The sequence below is a fragment of the Mesoplodon densirostris genome, chromosome 5, assembly GCF_025265405.1.
Source record: "Mesoplodon densirostris isolate mMesDen1 chromosome 5, mMesDen1 primary haplotype, whole genome shotgun sequence".
NCBI classification, from domain to species: Eukaryota; Metazoa; Chordata; class Mammalia; order Artiodactyla; family Ziphiidae; genus Mesoplodon; species Mesoplodon densirostris.
Genome location: NC_082665.1, coordinates 47,970,051 through 47,983,729, shown reverse-complemented (window position 1 = coordinate 47,983,729; position 13,679 = coordinate 47,970,051). Strand labels below are relative to the sequence as shown.

Below are 13,679 nucleotides of genomic sequence, written 5' to 3'. Positions count from 1 at the left end.
GGGTCTAGTCCCTGTGCCAACAAGAATGGAGACCACATACAAGGCAGGGGCAGGAGTAAGTGCCACAGCATAGAGGTAAGACAAGAGTATGGGTACTGAGGGACCTCAAGCTTTCTACATGGCTACAGCACAGGGTGTGAGAAAAGGAAAGGCTAGACACGAGCAGCTGGATTTTATACTGTTGGCAAGAAGGAGCAAATGACAAATTATGAGAAGGAGAATGAGTTATCAGGGATGCTTTCTTAAGGAACCATTAAGGAAAGACGGGAAGAAAGACAGGGGCAGGTATGTGTTCCAACGGCTATAGGGTTAGGGAGGATGGGGCATAACAAGAATTACTTATGACGCATAGTCAATATGAATCAGTGACTAATGTGACTAGAGAGCAGAGCAAGGAAAACAGGAAGTTATACTCCTCGTTCTTCACCAAGGTACAGAAAGCAGGAATGGGGCACAGCTTTTTGTTGCTGCAGGATTTCTGGTTGGGGAGATAGTTCAAAAGATGGAAGGGGCCCTGTTTTAGACAAGTTGAGCATGAGGTACCTGGTGTATTCCAATGTTCAGTGGGGAGAAGGATGTGTCTAAACAGACAACCCACTGTTGGAAATATAGGTCTGGAAAAGGTTGGGCTGATGATGTGTATTTGCAGCCAGTGATAGCTGAAGCTATGGGTGTTGGTGTGGTGAGGAGAGAGAATTTTGAGATGGGAACTCTAGAAAACAGCACAACAACCCATCAAGTTAGGGTTTTCCTCCAGAAAAATGGGTCAAGAAAGGAAGCTGAGAAGGAATGAAGAATGGTGGAGGATTAGAAGAACTAGAAGAGAAAGCAAGGAACCAAGCAAGGGAAGACTTTCAAGAAAGAGTGAGCAAACAGCACCAGAGAATACAGAAAAGGATGACCACATATCCCAAGACGGCAACAAGGAAGACACTGAAGAACTTAATGAGCCCTTTCAATAAAACAGTGAAGGCAGAAGCCAAATTGCAATACTTTGAAGAATAAATAAGAAATGAGAACATAGAAGCTTAAAATGTGAACTAGTATTTAGAGAAGCTTGGCTACAAAAAGGGAGAAAATGGTTGGTAAACATTTTATAACCGTATGGAAAGCAGGTTATTTTGCTCCACTTTGACCCTCTGTTCTGAATTACCATAGAAAGTATGAACATCCATATTAAATTGAAAGAACAATGACTCCTCTCTATTAATACTGCAAAGATAGAAAATAACCAATCTTAGTAATGTCAAATTTTTACTGGACCTTCATGTCACTTTTGTTATTCCATGTATACTTCTCTTATGAGTTACAGAGCTAATGATGCTAGATTCTAACAATCACAGAAAAATACAGGAAAAAAAATTACTGTGAGTTCCCTTTTCTAAAATACTAGTAGTCTCAACTGTTTTATTTGATTACTTACAATTCATATTTTGACTAGGTAATCAAAGTTACATAATAGCTACACTAATGACAAACTTTCATTTCTTTTCAGTGCACTTCATGGTAGTCGTCAGAGCACTAGAGATTCAATGGCCCTCACATCCAGTTTCTTTTTCTACATTCATCAGGGGTTTGTTTTCTACTAACTACATAGAGAGGGGGTCTTGTTACCTTGCCTCTCATGAACCTGAAGTATCTTCAGGGGCAGATTAAAGGAGCAAAAGAAGTCTGGCACCAAGGGAAGAGTTGGCTCAGACCTTACAGTATAAGATTTGTTATTCAATGAGACAATGTCATATTAAATATTATTTCGAACCCTTGTGATTTGGCACCTGTGGCCTCATTTGGCCTCCAAAACTTCTTTGGCACTAACTTGTTGAACACAGACACTTCCTTTCATCTCTCATTATTATGACCATTTATTGACCATGGTCAGAGTGCTGCCTGCCATAGAACAAAGAGGTACTGGAGGTCCCTGCCCCGGGGGCTTAACCACGTTAATGGAGAAGGCAAGAGGATACAGATTTAGGGTGGAAATGTGAAAGGCTGTTGGTGGTATAGTTCTAATATTCACCATTGTCTCTCTGCTATCTTCTGGAGGAAGGCTGAGGAGGGCTACCCAGAAGTAACACGGTAAAGCTGGTAGGCAGATGGTGAAGATTATTTAAATCAAGAGAGCAAAGAGGAACAACACTGAGATATGAGAACAAAAGAGCACTAGGAATACAGGCCACGGGCTAGAGGAAAAGGAAAATAGTGGGATGAATGTAAATTGTACACCAAGGAATCAGTATATTAAGAACGGTATTTCTACATGTATCAAAGTAGTTTAAGAGGGAGAATTTAAAAGATCACATTTTTTAGCCATATAGGACGCAAAGGTTTTTTGTCTTGAAGAATAATGAAAGTAAACAAACCATTACCAAAAAATAGGAAAAAATGACTGGAGTGATTCTCATTCCCTGTTTAGCCACTCCAGAAGATATGGGAATATTCAGCTATTTCTGTTTGCCCAGGAACAGCTTCCAGATGGAACTCTTCGGGTGTGAGAATGCTAAGGCTCTTCTTGACTCACATGATACACAGACAATTCTCCGGCTCCATCTGTACATCACAATTCCCATATCTTGGCACTGCTGGTGCACTGGCCCTTCCTGGCCCCCCTGCTTGTAGCAGGGAGACTGTGGGCCTCATGAGGCATAACTGACTTCCACTTGCTTTAAGGCCGTGTGCATAAAAATGCTAAATGAACACCATCTAACAAAGAGGTGGGGGAAACTAATAATTTCAGGTAAATATATACAGAGGAGGTGCTTACACAAGAGGTAAAATACCATTCATGTGTCTCATTCTCTGACAACAAATGACAGAACACAAACCTAACTTTAGTGAGAGTACTTCCTCTCCAACATGCAGCCACCCTTCACAAAAGCAAGACTAATTTATTCTAAGGAGTCAAAGAATAATGTTTACTTCCTTCCTCAAACAAAGTGATGTAAGCCACTCCCGAATCAGTGACCCTCAGTACAAAGAAAGAAAGAAAGAATATCATAACCCCCATAAACGTGGTTTGAGTGAATATAACTATAAAGGACTATCTGATTGAAACTCTGAGAAATACTGTGAAAGTTTAGTGATCGTATTTTTAGTGTTAGATAATATCTACTTGGAAAGAAAATAAAAATTAAGAAATACACGATTGAGATAGTTAATGAGACCTTAGAGGGTGTAATAATGGATTTCAAATTAAGGCTCAATTTTTGTGTTTTCTTTGGAGAATTCATTTTATGTGGAAAACCCTAAAGGAGACTGATGTCACACATTGAGTTTAGGCCAAAATGTTTGCCAAGTGATGTCGCTGTCGTAATCAGTAAACAGTTGGCTTTCCCACTGCAGGAGGGTGGGGGCAGGGAACAGCTCAGGAAACCCTGTTCCCAAGCGTGTTAATGCAAAGTTTCCTTCGCTGTAATCTGTGCAGTTTGGTCTGTCCATAAAATAATTATAGCGACATTTCATGACAACCTTCTGTTCACTGACCAGCTCCAATGTGTGGATGTGTGTGTCACTGATGACCTGAATTATGTACTTGGCTGAATTACAAGTGGCGTCTATGTGAAAGGTTTTATACAAAAGCAATGCCAGTAATTTTTGGCCTTTCTGGATGGCTTCACAGGAAAGCCAAAACAAAAATCACTTTTAGTCAGTGCAATTTTGCAAAATTTTCCCATAAGTGAAATGCCAATTTTGTCTGTACTTTCAAAAAAGCTTGCATATTTTTTTTCCTTTTTCAGTTTCAATGGGGGAAAAGGCTGTGAAGGAAAAAAAAAAAGAGTTTCCTTTTTTTGAAACCATGCTTTCTTTTTTAGAACACTGAAACAAACCATGTATACGAACCATATATATTACTGCATTTCTGGCCTTGAAACCACTGAAGTGGGAAACAAATATTGGTATGGCAACTCTGTCTAAAAATGTGACTTCAACTATGGATTTTTTTAAAGCTTTAAATTACTTTTCATAATATCTTGGCCAAGTAGATTAGCACTGTTAATTCTGGTTTCATAAAGCAGGACTTCAAATGGTAGCTTCTCAAGAGCGACATAGGAAGGAAGGAGTCACAGGCAGAATTAATTTCTTGCTCCTGTCCTAAGCAGGTGTGACTAGATAGAATAGTGGCTCAAGGGGCAGAAGGGCCTTTGCAGGAAAGTCAGCAGGGACCCAGCTTCAAGGTTGTTGCCTTGACCATACCTTAGACTAAGACCTTAGTAAAGAACAAAGTGTTTCCCCCGTCCCTTTGGCTGAAGCAACTTTATAAAGAAAGATTTCCATCATCAACTCTTTTCTACTATGACAGGCCTGTTTTCTAGATGGGCACCAGGAAAGGTGAGTGAAACACTGAGCTATATTTGACCCTCCTGTTAACTGAGTATATTGGATTACTTTCAAAGGCTTCTCTCAAAAAACATCAAATCTTCTTTCTAGAGGCTTTGGATACTCCCCTGAAATATAAATATATAAATTTAAATATATAAATGAATAAGTGTATTAATCTATCTAATTTTTTAGGTAGTTTAACTAACTAGTTAGCTATTTAGTGCTGCTTGCCACTCATTCATTCACTAAAACAAAAACCAAAAAACCCCCAAACTAAATACAAACAAAAAACGCCCCAATTAATTAAATGCCTGCTACATGCCAGGTCCTGTGCTAGACCCTAGGTGAAGTAGGTAGATGTGTTCATCACTGACATAAAACCCCAACTCATTTGTGCATGTGTAAAACAGAGACACCACTGTAGACTTTCATGATTTGATACTAATGCTTCCAGGGCACTATGAGATCATGATAGATAGGAAAAAAAGGCACCAATATGGTACAAAAACTTAATACATGAAATACTTATGAAAATAAAACATTCAGGAGAACTCAATAAACACATTAAACTAGAGTACTTTACTAGAGAATTCAATATCTTGCAACTATTGCCATTAGGCTTTTCAATTTCTTTGGTCTTAAACCTCAGCTTTTAAGAATATCCCATGAAGCATAACACAGTGGGCATAAGGTTTTTTAAAAATAAATAAACTAAGTCTACTTTTTAAAAATCATATTTGGAAAGCCAGCAGTTTTAAATTTCATGCACACTAAACTATTGTTGTAGAATGCATTGTACTCAAATGCAATCATTTCCTTTCAGTTTTCTGGCAAGGAGTTATATGTATTACATACTCTCAAGGCTATGTCTTGCAAGTTGTGAAATGGATGCCAGATCTCCATTTGACCTTTGTCATCGGTATCCAGTTCTTTGTTAGAACAAAATGGAGACCACCACAAACACATATTTGATATTATAATTCTACAGAAAATCACAATGTGATCAGCCTAGTGTTCATATACCTCAGACCTAATAGGGTCTGGGTAGGGATGCAGAGCGATTACCTCACAAGGATACCAAAAAACCCATTTAGGACTGTACATCATAACTTAACTTTCAACAGATGTCACAAAACCATACCCTTGTAACTGCACAATTCAGTGGTTTCTATACAAAACCATTTAATTATAGAGATTAAAATTTGGATAGAGTGATGATGCTATTTTATTGCTGTTCCTTCCCAGAAAGCTGAACTAAACTTTACAAATAATATTGGGTGTGTATGTGTATATACAATGATTAGTGAATTTACTGCTCACAAAAGAATACTACAAATGTTAAAAAGCAGTCTAAAAGGAAACAGAACGAGCACAGTGAAGAATGAACTGGGAACTTGGAGATCGGGGACTCTGGTCTGCAGACTGGATCTGCAGCTTGTGTGTTAGTAACCCTGGGCAAATTCCATTTCTCCAATCTTGTATGTAAAAAAAAAAAAATAGGACAGGCTTACATCATTTGTGTGTCTCTTTCAGATCTAAAAATCTGTGATTATGTGATTGTTATGAATAAGCAACTTTTACTTCAAGCCTATGATTCTAACCCACACTATCAAAAGAGGTCAGTGAGAATGACAGCACCTCAACCACCAACTTCAAATCCAAGTCTGCAGTATTTCCATTCTTAAAGTATATCTAGATTTAGGTACATCCTATTGCTTCTTCAATGTCACATATTCAAACCTGAACTTATCATCTTTGTAAATCCAGGTCAATTTACAACTTTTCTATTCTTGTTTATTCCATCACAGTGAATCAATCTATCAGATAATCATAAAGAATTATGGAGATCTCTGAATCCTAAATTTAAATCAGAAAAGACGTAGCAATCTAGACCAACCCTCTAATTTTTGAATAGTGAAAAGTGAGGCCTATCAAGACTCAGCTAGAAACCTCCAAATCTTGCTGCTAAACAGCAGCAGAGCCAGACCAGAAGCTAGCTCTCCTGATAACATATTCGGCACTGTTCTCCCCAGAATCATTACTAGGTGCTCAAGCCTTGTGCTTGGTATTGTGGGAAATCCAAAGAAATTTAAGACATAATTACAATACAATTGAAAAGATAAGACCCTCATAAAGTAATCTATAGATGATTCAGGTGTTCATTCTGTGGTACTGACACTGCCGTTGCAACATTATAAAAGGTCAGTCAAAAGGATATTAAGGACTGTAATTATCCAACAGCCCGCATTGTCCTAGGAGAATGCAGGACATACAGTAAGCCCTGGATAAATATATCTAACTGGCTCATAGTTACTAGCTTAACAGCCCTATAAAACAGGAAGCCAAAGACTGAATGTGGAAAGGCAACCTCAAACTTCTGTTCCATCTGACTATAAAATGTAAAGAGGAAGAAGAGTCATTAAACCATATCAAAATAGAAAATTTTGCCTCATAAATGGAAATCAAGGTGGAACATTAGAATTAAGCTGTATCCTGAATTTGCGACTTGTAGGTAAACTTTCCTGGCAAACGTATATTATTCCTCATGAGAAGATGAAGCCAAACGGCTTTGGCCAGCCATGACAATGGGAGATGTCTGGCACAAATGATGAGTAAATATCACTGCACAGAAAGGCCTTTCCTTGGAAGGGTGTAGGGTATTGGAGTTAAAAGCATAGACCCTGGAGTCAGAACCAACAAGAGTTTGAAGCATGGTCCCATCCTCTCATCTGGTCCTACTAGCTATTTGACCTTGAACGAAGTACTCAGTTTCTGTAATTCTCAGTTTCACTATCTGTTAAAAAAAATGATATGGATCTCACAAGTTCTTACAATTACTAAATTATATAATGCGTAAAAAAGTGCTAAGTTGGGCTTCCCTGGTGGCGCAGTGGTTGAGAGTCCGCCTGCCGATGCAGGGGACATGGGTTCGTGCCCCGGTCCGGGAAGATTCCACATGCCGCGGAGTGGCTGGGCCCGTGAGCCATGGCCGCTGAGCCTGCACGTCCGGAGCCTGTGCTCCGCAACAGGAGAGGCCACAGCAGTGAGAGGCCCGCGTACCGCAAAAAAAAAAAAAAAAAAAAAGTGCTAAGTATCGTGTCTGACACTCAGTAAGCATTAGCATCTTTCTTCAAATTTGCCCTTCTTCAAATTAGTTCATTTGTATACTCTGTGTCACACCACTGGGCATTTTATGGATTGCCAGGAAGGTACCTAACTGGACCCTATGCTGGGTGCTAAGGATGTGATGATGAATAAAAGCTTTCAAGGGACATACCCTTCAGTATGGGGAACAAAGACACAAAAACAAGTGCAATGTTGTGTTACAGATGCAATGACAACTGAGAATACAGAGCAGGCACAAGTGAAGGATCATTCTCTAGGCCTGGTTGTATCTTATTTGCTTCAGAGTAGGGGTATTGGCTGAATGTCGTAATGATCTAACACTGTAACACCGAGCTAGACACTATAGTACTCAAAAACTTTTTTTCCCCCCCAAACCATGGAGACCTATTTCCCCCTTTTGGGAATCATAAACAGAAAGGTTAATGCAATGATATTATGAAAAGCACAGCCTACCACATACTCAAAGTTAAGACTCACGCAAAATGATGGTTTTTTTTTTTTTTTTTTTGCGGTATGCGGGCCTCTCACTGTTGTGGCCTCCCCCGTTGCGGAGCACAGGCTCCGGACGCGCAGGCTCCGGACGCGCAGGCTCAGCGGCCATGGCTCACGGGCCCAGCCGCTCCGCGGCACATGGGATCCTCCCAGACCGGGGCACGAACCCGCATCCCCTGCATCGGCAGGCGGACTCTCAACCACTTGCGCCACCAGGGAGGCCCAAAATGATGGTTTTTAAGTGCACCAAAAGACTCCACTGTTCCTTGGGCCTGCCAGTGTCACAAGATCCCCACACTAATCACATCTTCTTGCCTAAAGGGATTAAGTGGACTTTTGATTTGTTTTGTTCACAGTTCCTTCTGTAGGGCCAAGAGCATGGAAAAGTATAATAAATATTTGTTGAATAAGTGACTAAAATGTAGAAAAAGTTGCTACATTTTAATTTATTATTTTCCATTAATATCTTCTCATAAATTAGCTTCTGGATTAGTTCTTTTCACTTAGCTCAGCTTTGGAGAATAGTATATAAAAGAAGTCAATTTTGATAGGGGAAGCAAAAATAAGCTTGAGAGCTTTCGGATTATCCTAGAGAGAGTAGATATAAAACAGGATGGGTCAAGGCACTGGAGGAGAGAATGATCCAAAAATGGGATTTTAAAGTTAAAAAACATAAGAAACATTAACTATTTAAAAAGCTAAAAATAACTCTTTCAATTCATACTTTGCATAGTTTTTGTACCCTACATTTTCACTAATAAAAACATCATGAACATTTTCCTAAATCACCAACTACTCCTCAACACCGTAATTTTTAAGTACATGAATGTTACTGTGTCATATAGACGTAATTTATTTAACAAGCTCACTATTGTGGGCATTTAGATTCCTTCTACTTTTTCACTCTTACAAAGTACACTATGATGAATAGCCTCATACTCCAGTTAATTTTTACACCCTCCTGATTGTTGCCTTAGAATAAATTTTTAGGTGTGGAATTGCTGGGTCAAAAGTTACAAAACTTTTAAGGATTTTGAAAACTGTAGCTAAATTGCATTCTACAAATAGACTATTTATACTATCACGAGCAATGAAGGAGAGTACCCATTTCTTACTTCATAACTTTGCCTGGGACTAATCTTGAATCTGACCTCATTTAAAACATGATGTTAAAAAGTATGTAAAGTTCATAACATGAATCAGACTTTCCCACTGACTTAGGCTTTAGTTTTAGAGATGTGTTACTTCTGACAAAAAAAATTCTAACATATCACCAAAAACATACTCAAACATAACATTTTCTTGAAAGAATATTTTGCCATTGTCAATATAATTTCAGTATATTTCCTTTTCCCCAACAAATTCAGATTTTGATGGCCTATCATCACTGATGTTCCAAAACACTGCTTCTGTTGCTCTTTCTCTGAAAGGTCTGAAACCTCCTCTCTCTGTATAATCTCACACAAGACTTAGAGTCCAAATTCAGAATCCTGGCTCACCTTTCCCACCACATGACGAATTTGGCAATAGTTCATAATGCTTATAGTACTGGCCTTACGTAGACAAGTTTGACTTGTTTAACACTGTGGAATCCAAAGTTCACTTTGTCAAATTCCCCTTTAATAATCTGGTTGGTTAGGAGTACGTGAGAATTCCATAACAATTTCTCCTATTCAACTCAATTTCTACTCGTCAATTCTCACTTCCTCATGTATCCTCCCTATTTATCATGCATAATACATTATGCCCATAGTATTTTCCCATTTATTTCCATGACTTTCCTGATGACAGAGTGAAATATTTGAGATGCCTGGTGAACAGGTAATTTATATCTTCAGAAGATGTTTCAGAAGAAACATATTTGCAGGATTTATGAGGCTGAGTACGTGTTTTCTTCAAAATAATTAATTTCTACCTCACAGTTTGTCACTTTATATTATGCTTTTTTTTTTGTTCTCAGTACATATGACATTCAAGGCATTTCATGCCATAACAAACACTGGAACATATATATATATACATATACATATATACATATATATATGTATATATGTATATGTATATATATATATGTAAAGAAAAAAGTTAGGAAAAAAGAGAATCATGTGTGGCTGTCACAACACTGTTTAGTAAACATTTCCTTCAAAGATATCAGAGAGATCTCAAAATGCAATATTCATCAGTAATGCCGTTAGTGAGGACCAAATATAAGTGGCAATTAAAAAGACCATTTCCCTGTGGGGCACATCTGTCATTTGCTTTGTGTCAAATTACTTCTTACTCTAAACAGATTTGTCGATTAATCAAATTCCAGCTAATAATCTACTCAAGAACACTCCAGCTGTTTTATACACATACTTCCAAACATGATAGCATTAAGCCATTAGGACAGCACTTAGATTAAATGAATGGTCTTTTTATGTGTTTATTTGCAGAGACAAAGATGGAGAACCCCCCTGTGGCTTCTTCATGTAGAAGAATTCAGTGGCTTACTCTCAACATTCCTTTGAAAGATAAGATTTTTATCAATAAACAAAGAGGCACAAAATAACAAAAATGTTGGAAGGGGGAAAAAATCACTCCTTAATTTTCACCTGTGTTGAAATCTAAGTGAGGCATGCCTCAATAACAAAGCAGAACAAATCAGATAAAACTTCGTCCTGAAAAAAACCTCTGGATGGCAAGAAATAAATTCTCTTCTAGACTAGAAGGGTTTAATCTTAAAACATACCTCTTTGTCTCCTGTGAATAAGCCTGTATTTTTCAAATTGATTTTATTTTGTTTGTTAGGGAACATGTGGGGCAGTCACTCAGTTTCCACTTCCAGTTCCAGAAAGAAGCCTCAGGAATCCAAAGAGGTTTGTAGCTTCAGAATGAACTTTTCTTGTACCATGACTGAACGCTCAGAACTCACCAAAGCATGCAAAGAACCCAAAGAGAGCTGGTTAGCTTCTTTGGACTTCAGATATACCATACAAGGGTGAGAGAGGGAAAAAAGGACAAACATACAATCATAGGCAATTCAGATGAACCCAAATTCCAAAATGTTTCAGAAACAATGTTCAAATTCTGCTTTTATTAAATGATGATAGCTAATTCATACTTTCTTGTAGATGGTGTATTTATAAACAATTATTTTCATTTAAAATATATCCAAAACATAAAAGGGCATGTGGCAGGGAGGGTGTTGCAGCCTTAAATGCCTTCAGGGGCCAGCAGGGTAAGGTAAATGACAGGAGCAGGCTGGGTGTATACAATAGGGAACAGTGAAGACCTCGAAAACCTGCAAAGCTCAAGCCCATCTGGTTAGCTATCTAAATAATTACTTCAGTATTATCAATAAATAAGAAATAGGCCCTATGACACAGTTGATCCAGAAATGAAGAAGCAAGACTTCAGGAGTCCAGCTCTGAGAACAGGATATGTATGGTGAGGAAAGAGAACCAATGTTCTCTGGAACCTTATAAGAGAAGATGTGTACTGAATCAGGAGGATAAGCAGTGGGCACCCACACTAGGAAGTACAGGTGAGGTGGACAAGCCTGTTTATCATGGCTTCTTTTCTGCCTTCTCTTTCCCACTCATGTATAAGCTCCTCAAGAGCTGAGACATGTTGTTTTGTTTATCTCTGTATCCCCAGCCCCTTGAAGAGAGTGCCCAATGGATATTTATAGAATAAATAAATGTACTACTCTCTCCAAACATAGTCACTAACATGAGCACTATAACTGGTAGCAGCAGCTATGGGGACTTCAAAGGAGCTGTTGTTTTTAGTGGAGACGGTTGCCCAAAGGTCCCCTGCTTTTTTTTTTTTTAACTTAAGTATAGTTGATTTTTAATATTGTGTTAGTTTCTGGTATACAACAAAGTGATTCAGATTTTATATATGTGTGTGTGTGTGTGTGTGTATATATATATAAAAACATGTATGTATTCTTTTTCAGATTCTTTTCCATTGTAGTTTATTATAACACACTGAAGACAGTTCCCTGTGTTGTTTATCTACTTTATATATAGTAATATGTATCTGCTAATCCCAAACTCCTAATTTATCCTTCTCCCCCTTCCCCTTTGGTAACTATAAGTTTGTTCTCTGTCTGTTAGTTTGTTTGTTTTGTAAATAAGGTCCCCTGCTTTTTGATGGCAAGAATAAAAATGTGTTATTCTTTGTTTCTGCTTCTAAATGTTTTTATACTGACATATATATGTCATACTACTGAATTAATATAAAAACATTAAATTTCTTCAAGTTCTGTATATATATATATATATATCACACATTTGAAAACAAAACAAAATAATAAAATGACAACAAATGTGCAACCAGCAAAATCAATATTGTGAGGATTCTGTATAACAAACAACTTGCTTTCATTAACGAACAACGTACAGGGGAAATATAGAGGGAAAATTTTAAGTTAAAGAAATTTAAACATTTCCATAGAGTGCAAAGCATTATCTTATTTGAATCCTGATTTGAAGACACTGTAAGAGAGAAAAAGAGAGATAGACAGAAAATATGAAAATCAGGGAAATTTGAACACTGTGATATTTCACAATATGAAAGAATTATTCCTCTTGTTTGGGTATGTTAATGGTATTGTGATGTATATTTAAAAACAAAACCTTATCTTTTAGAGATATATTCTGAAAATATTAAAAAATGAAATAATTAGATGTTTGGGATTTGCTTCAAAATAATCCAGAGTGGGGAGCATAGTATAGGGAAGGAAAAATAATTCCCCCTCTACCCTTTTGAGTTCTTCACTAAGACCCACTGAAGTAAAAGACAGGTTAGAGGTGCCTTCAAGATGGCGGAGGAGCAAGATGTGGAGATCACCTTCCTCCCCACAAATACATCAAAATTACATTTACACGTGGAACAACTCCAACAGAACACCTGCTGAACGCTGGCAGAAGACCTCAGACTTCGGAAGGAGTTTCTTCCCAAGGCAAGAAACTCCCCGCATACCTGGCCGTGTGGCTGACAGGGTCTTGGTGCTCTGGCCGGGTGTCAGGCCTGAGCCTCTGAGGTGGGAGAGCCAAGTTCAGGACATTGTTCCACCAGAGACCTCCCGGCCCCACATAATATCAAACGGTGAAAGCTCTCCCAGATATCTCCATCTTAATGCTACGACCCAGCTCCACTCAACAACCAGCAAGGTACAGTGCTGGACACCCTATGCCAAAAAACTAGCAAGAAAGGAACACAACCCCACCCATTAGCAGAGAGGCTGCCTAAATTCATAATAAGGTCACAGACACCCCAAAACACAGCACTGGATGCACTGCTGCCCACCAGAAAGACAAGATCCAGCCTCATCCATCAAAACACAGCACCAGTACCCTCCGCCAGGAGGCCTATACAACTCACTGAACCACTCTTACCCACTGGGAGCAGACACCAAAAACAATGGGAACTACGAACCTGCAGCCTGAGAAAAGGAGATCCCAAACACAGTAAGTTAAGCAAAATGAGAAGACAGAGAAACACACAGCAGATGAAAGAGCAAGGTAAAAACCCACCAGACCAAACAAATGAAGAGGGAATAGGAAGACTACCTGAAAAAGAATTCAGAGTAATGATAGTAAAGATGATCCAAAATCTTGGAATGAGAATGGAGAAAATACAAGAAACGTTTAACAAGGACCTAGAAGAACTAAAGAGCAAACAAACAATGATGAACAACACAATAAATGAAATTAAAAATTCTTTAGAAGGAATCAATAGCAGAATAACTGAGG

General features: G+C 38.3%; 2 protein-coding genes across 3 annotated transcripts in view; one reads left to right on the top strand and one right to left on the bottom strand.

Annotated features, from left to right (window-relative positions):
- Positions 1-13,679, bottom strand: part of CMSS1 (cms1 ribosomal small subunit homolog) — a 391,750-nt gene that overhangs the window by 267,885 nt on the left and 110,186 nt on the right. The gene's annotated exons all lie outside the window — the stretch shown is intronic.
- The window catches only part of LOC132490362 (filamin A-interacting protein 1-like), a 142,778-nt gene that overhangs the window by 29,729 nt on the left and 99,370 nt on the right, over positions 1-13,679 (top strand). The gene's annotated exons all lie outside the window — the stretch shown is intronic.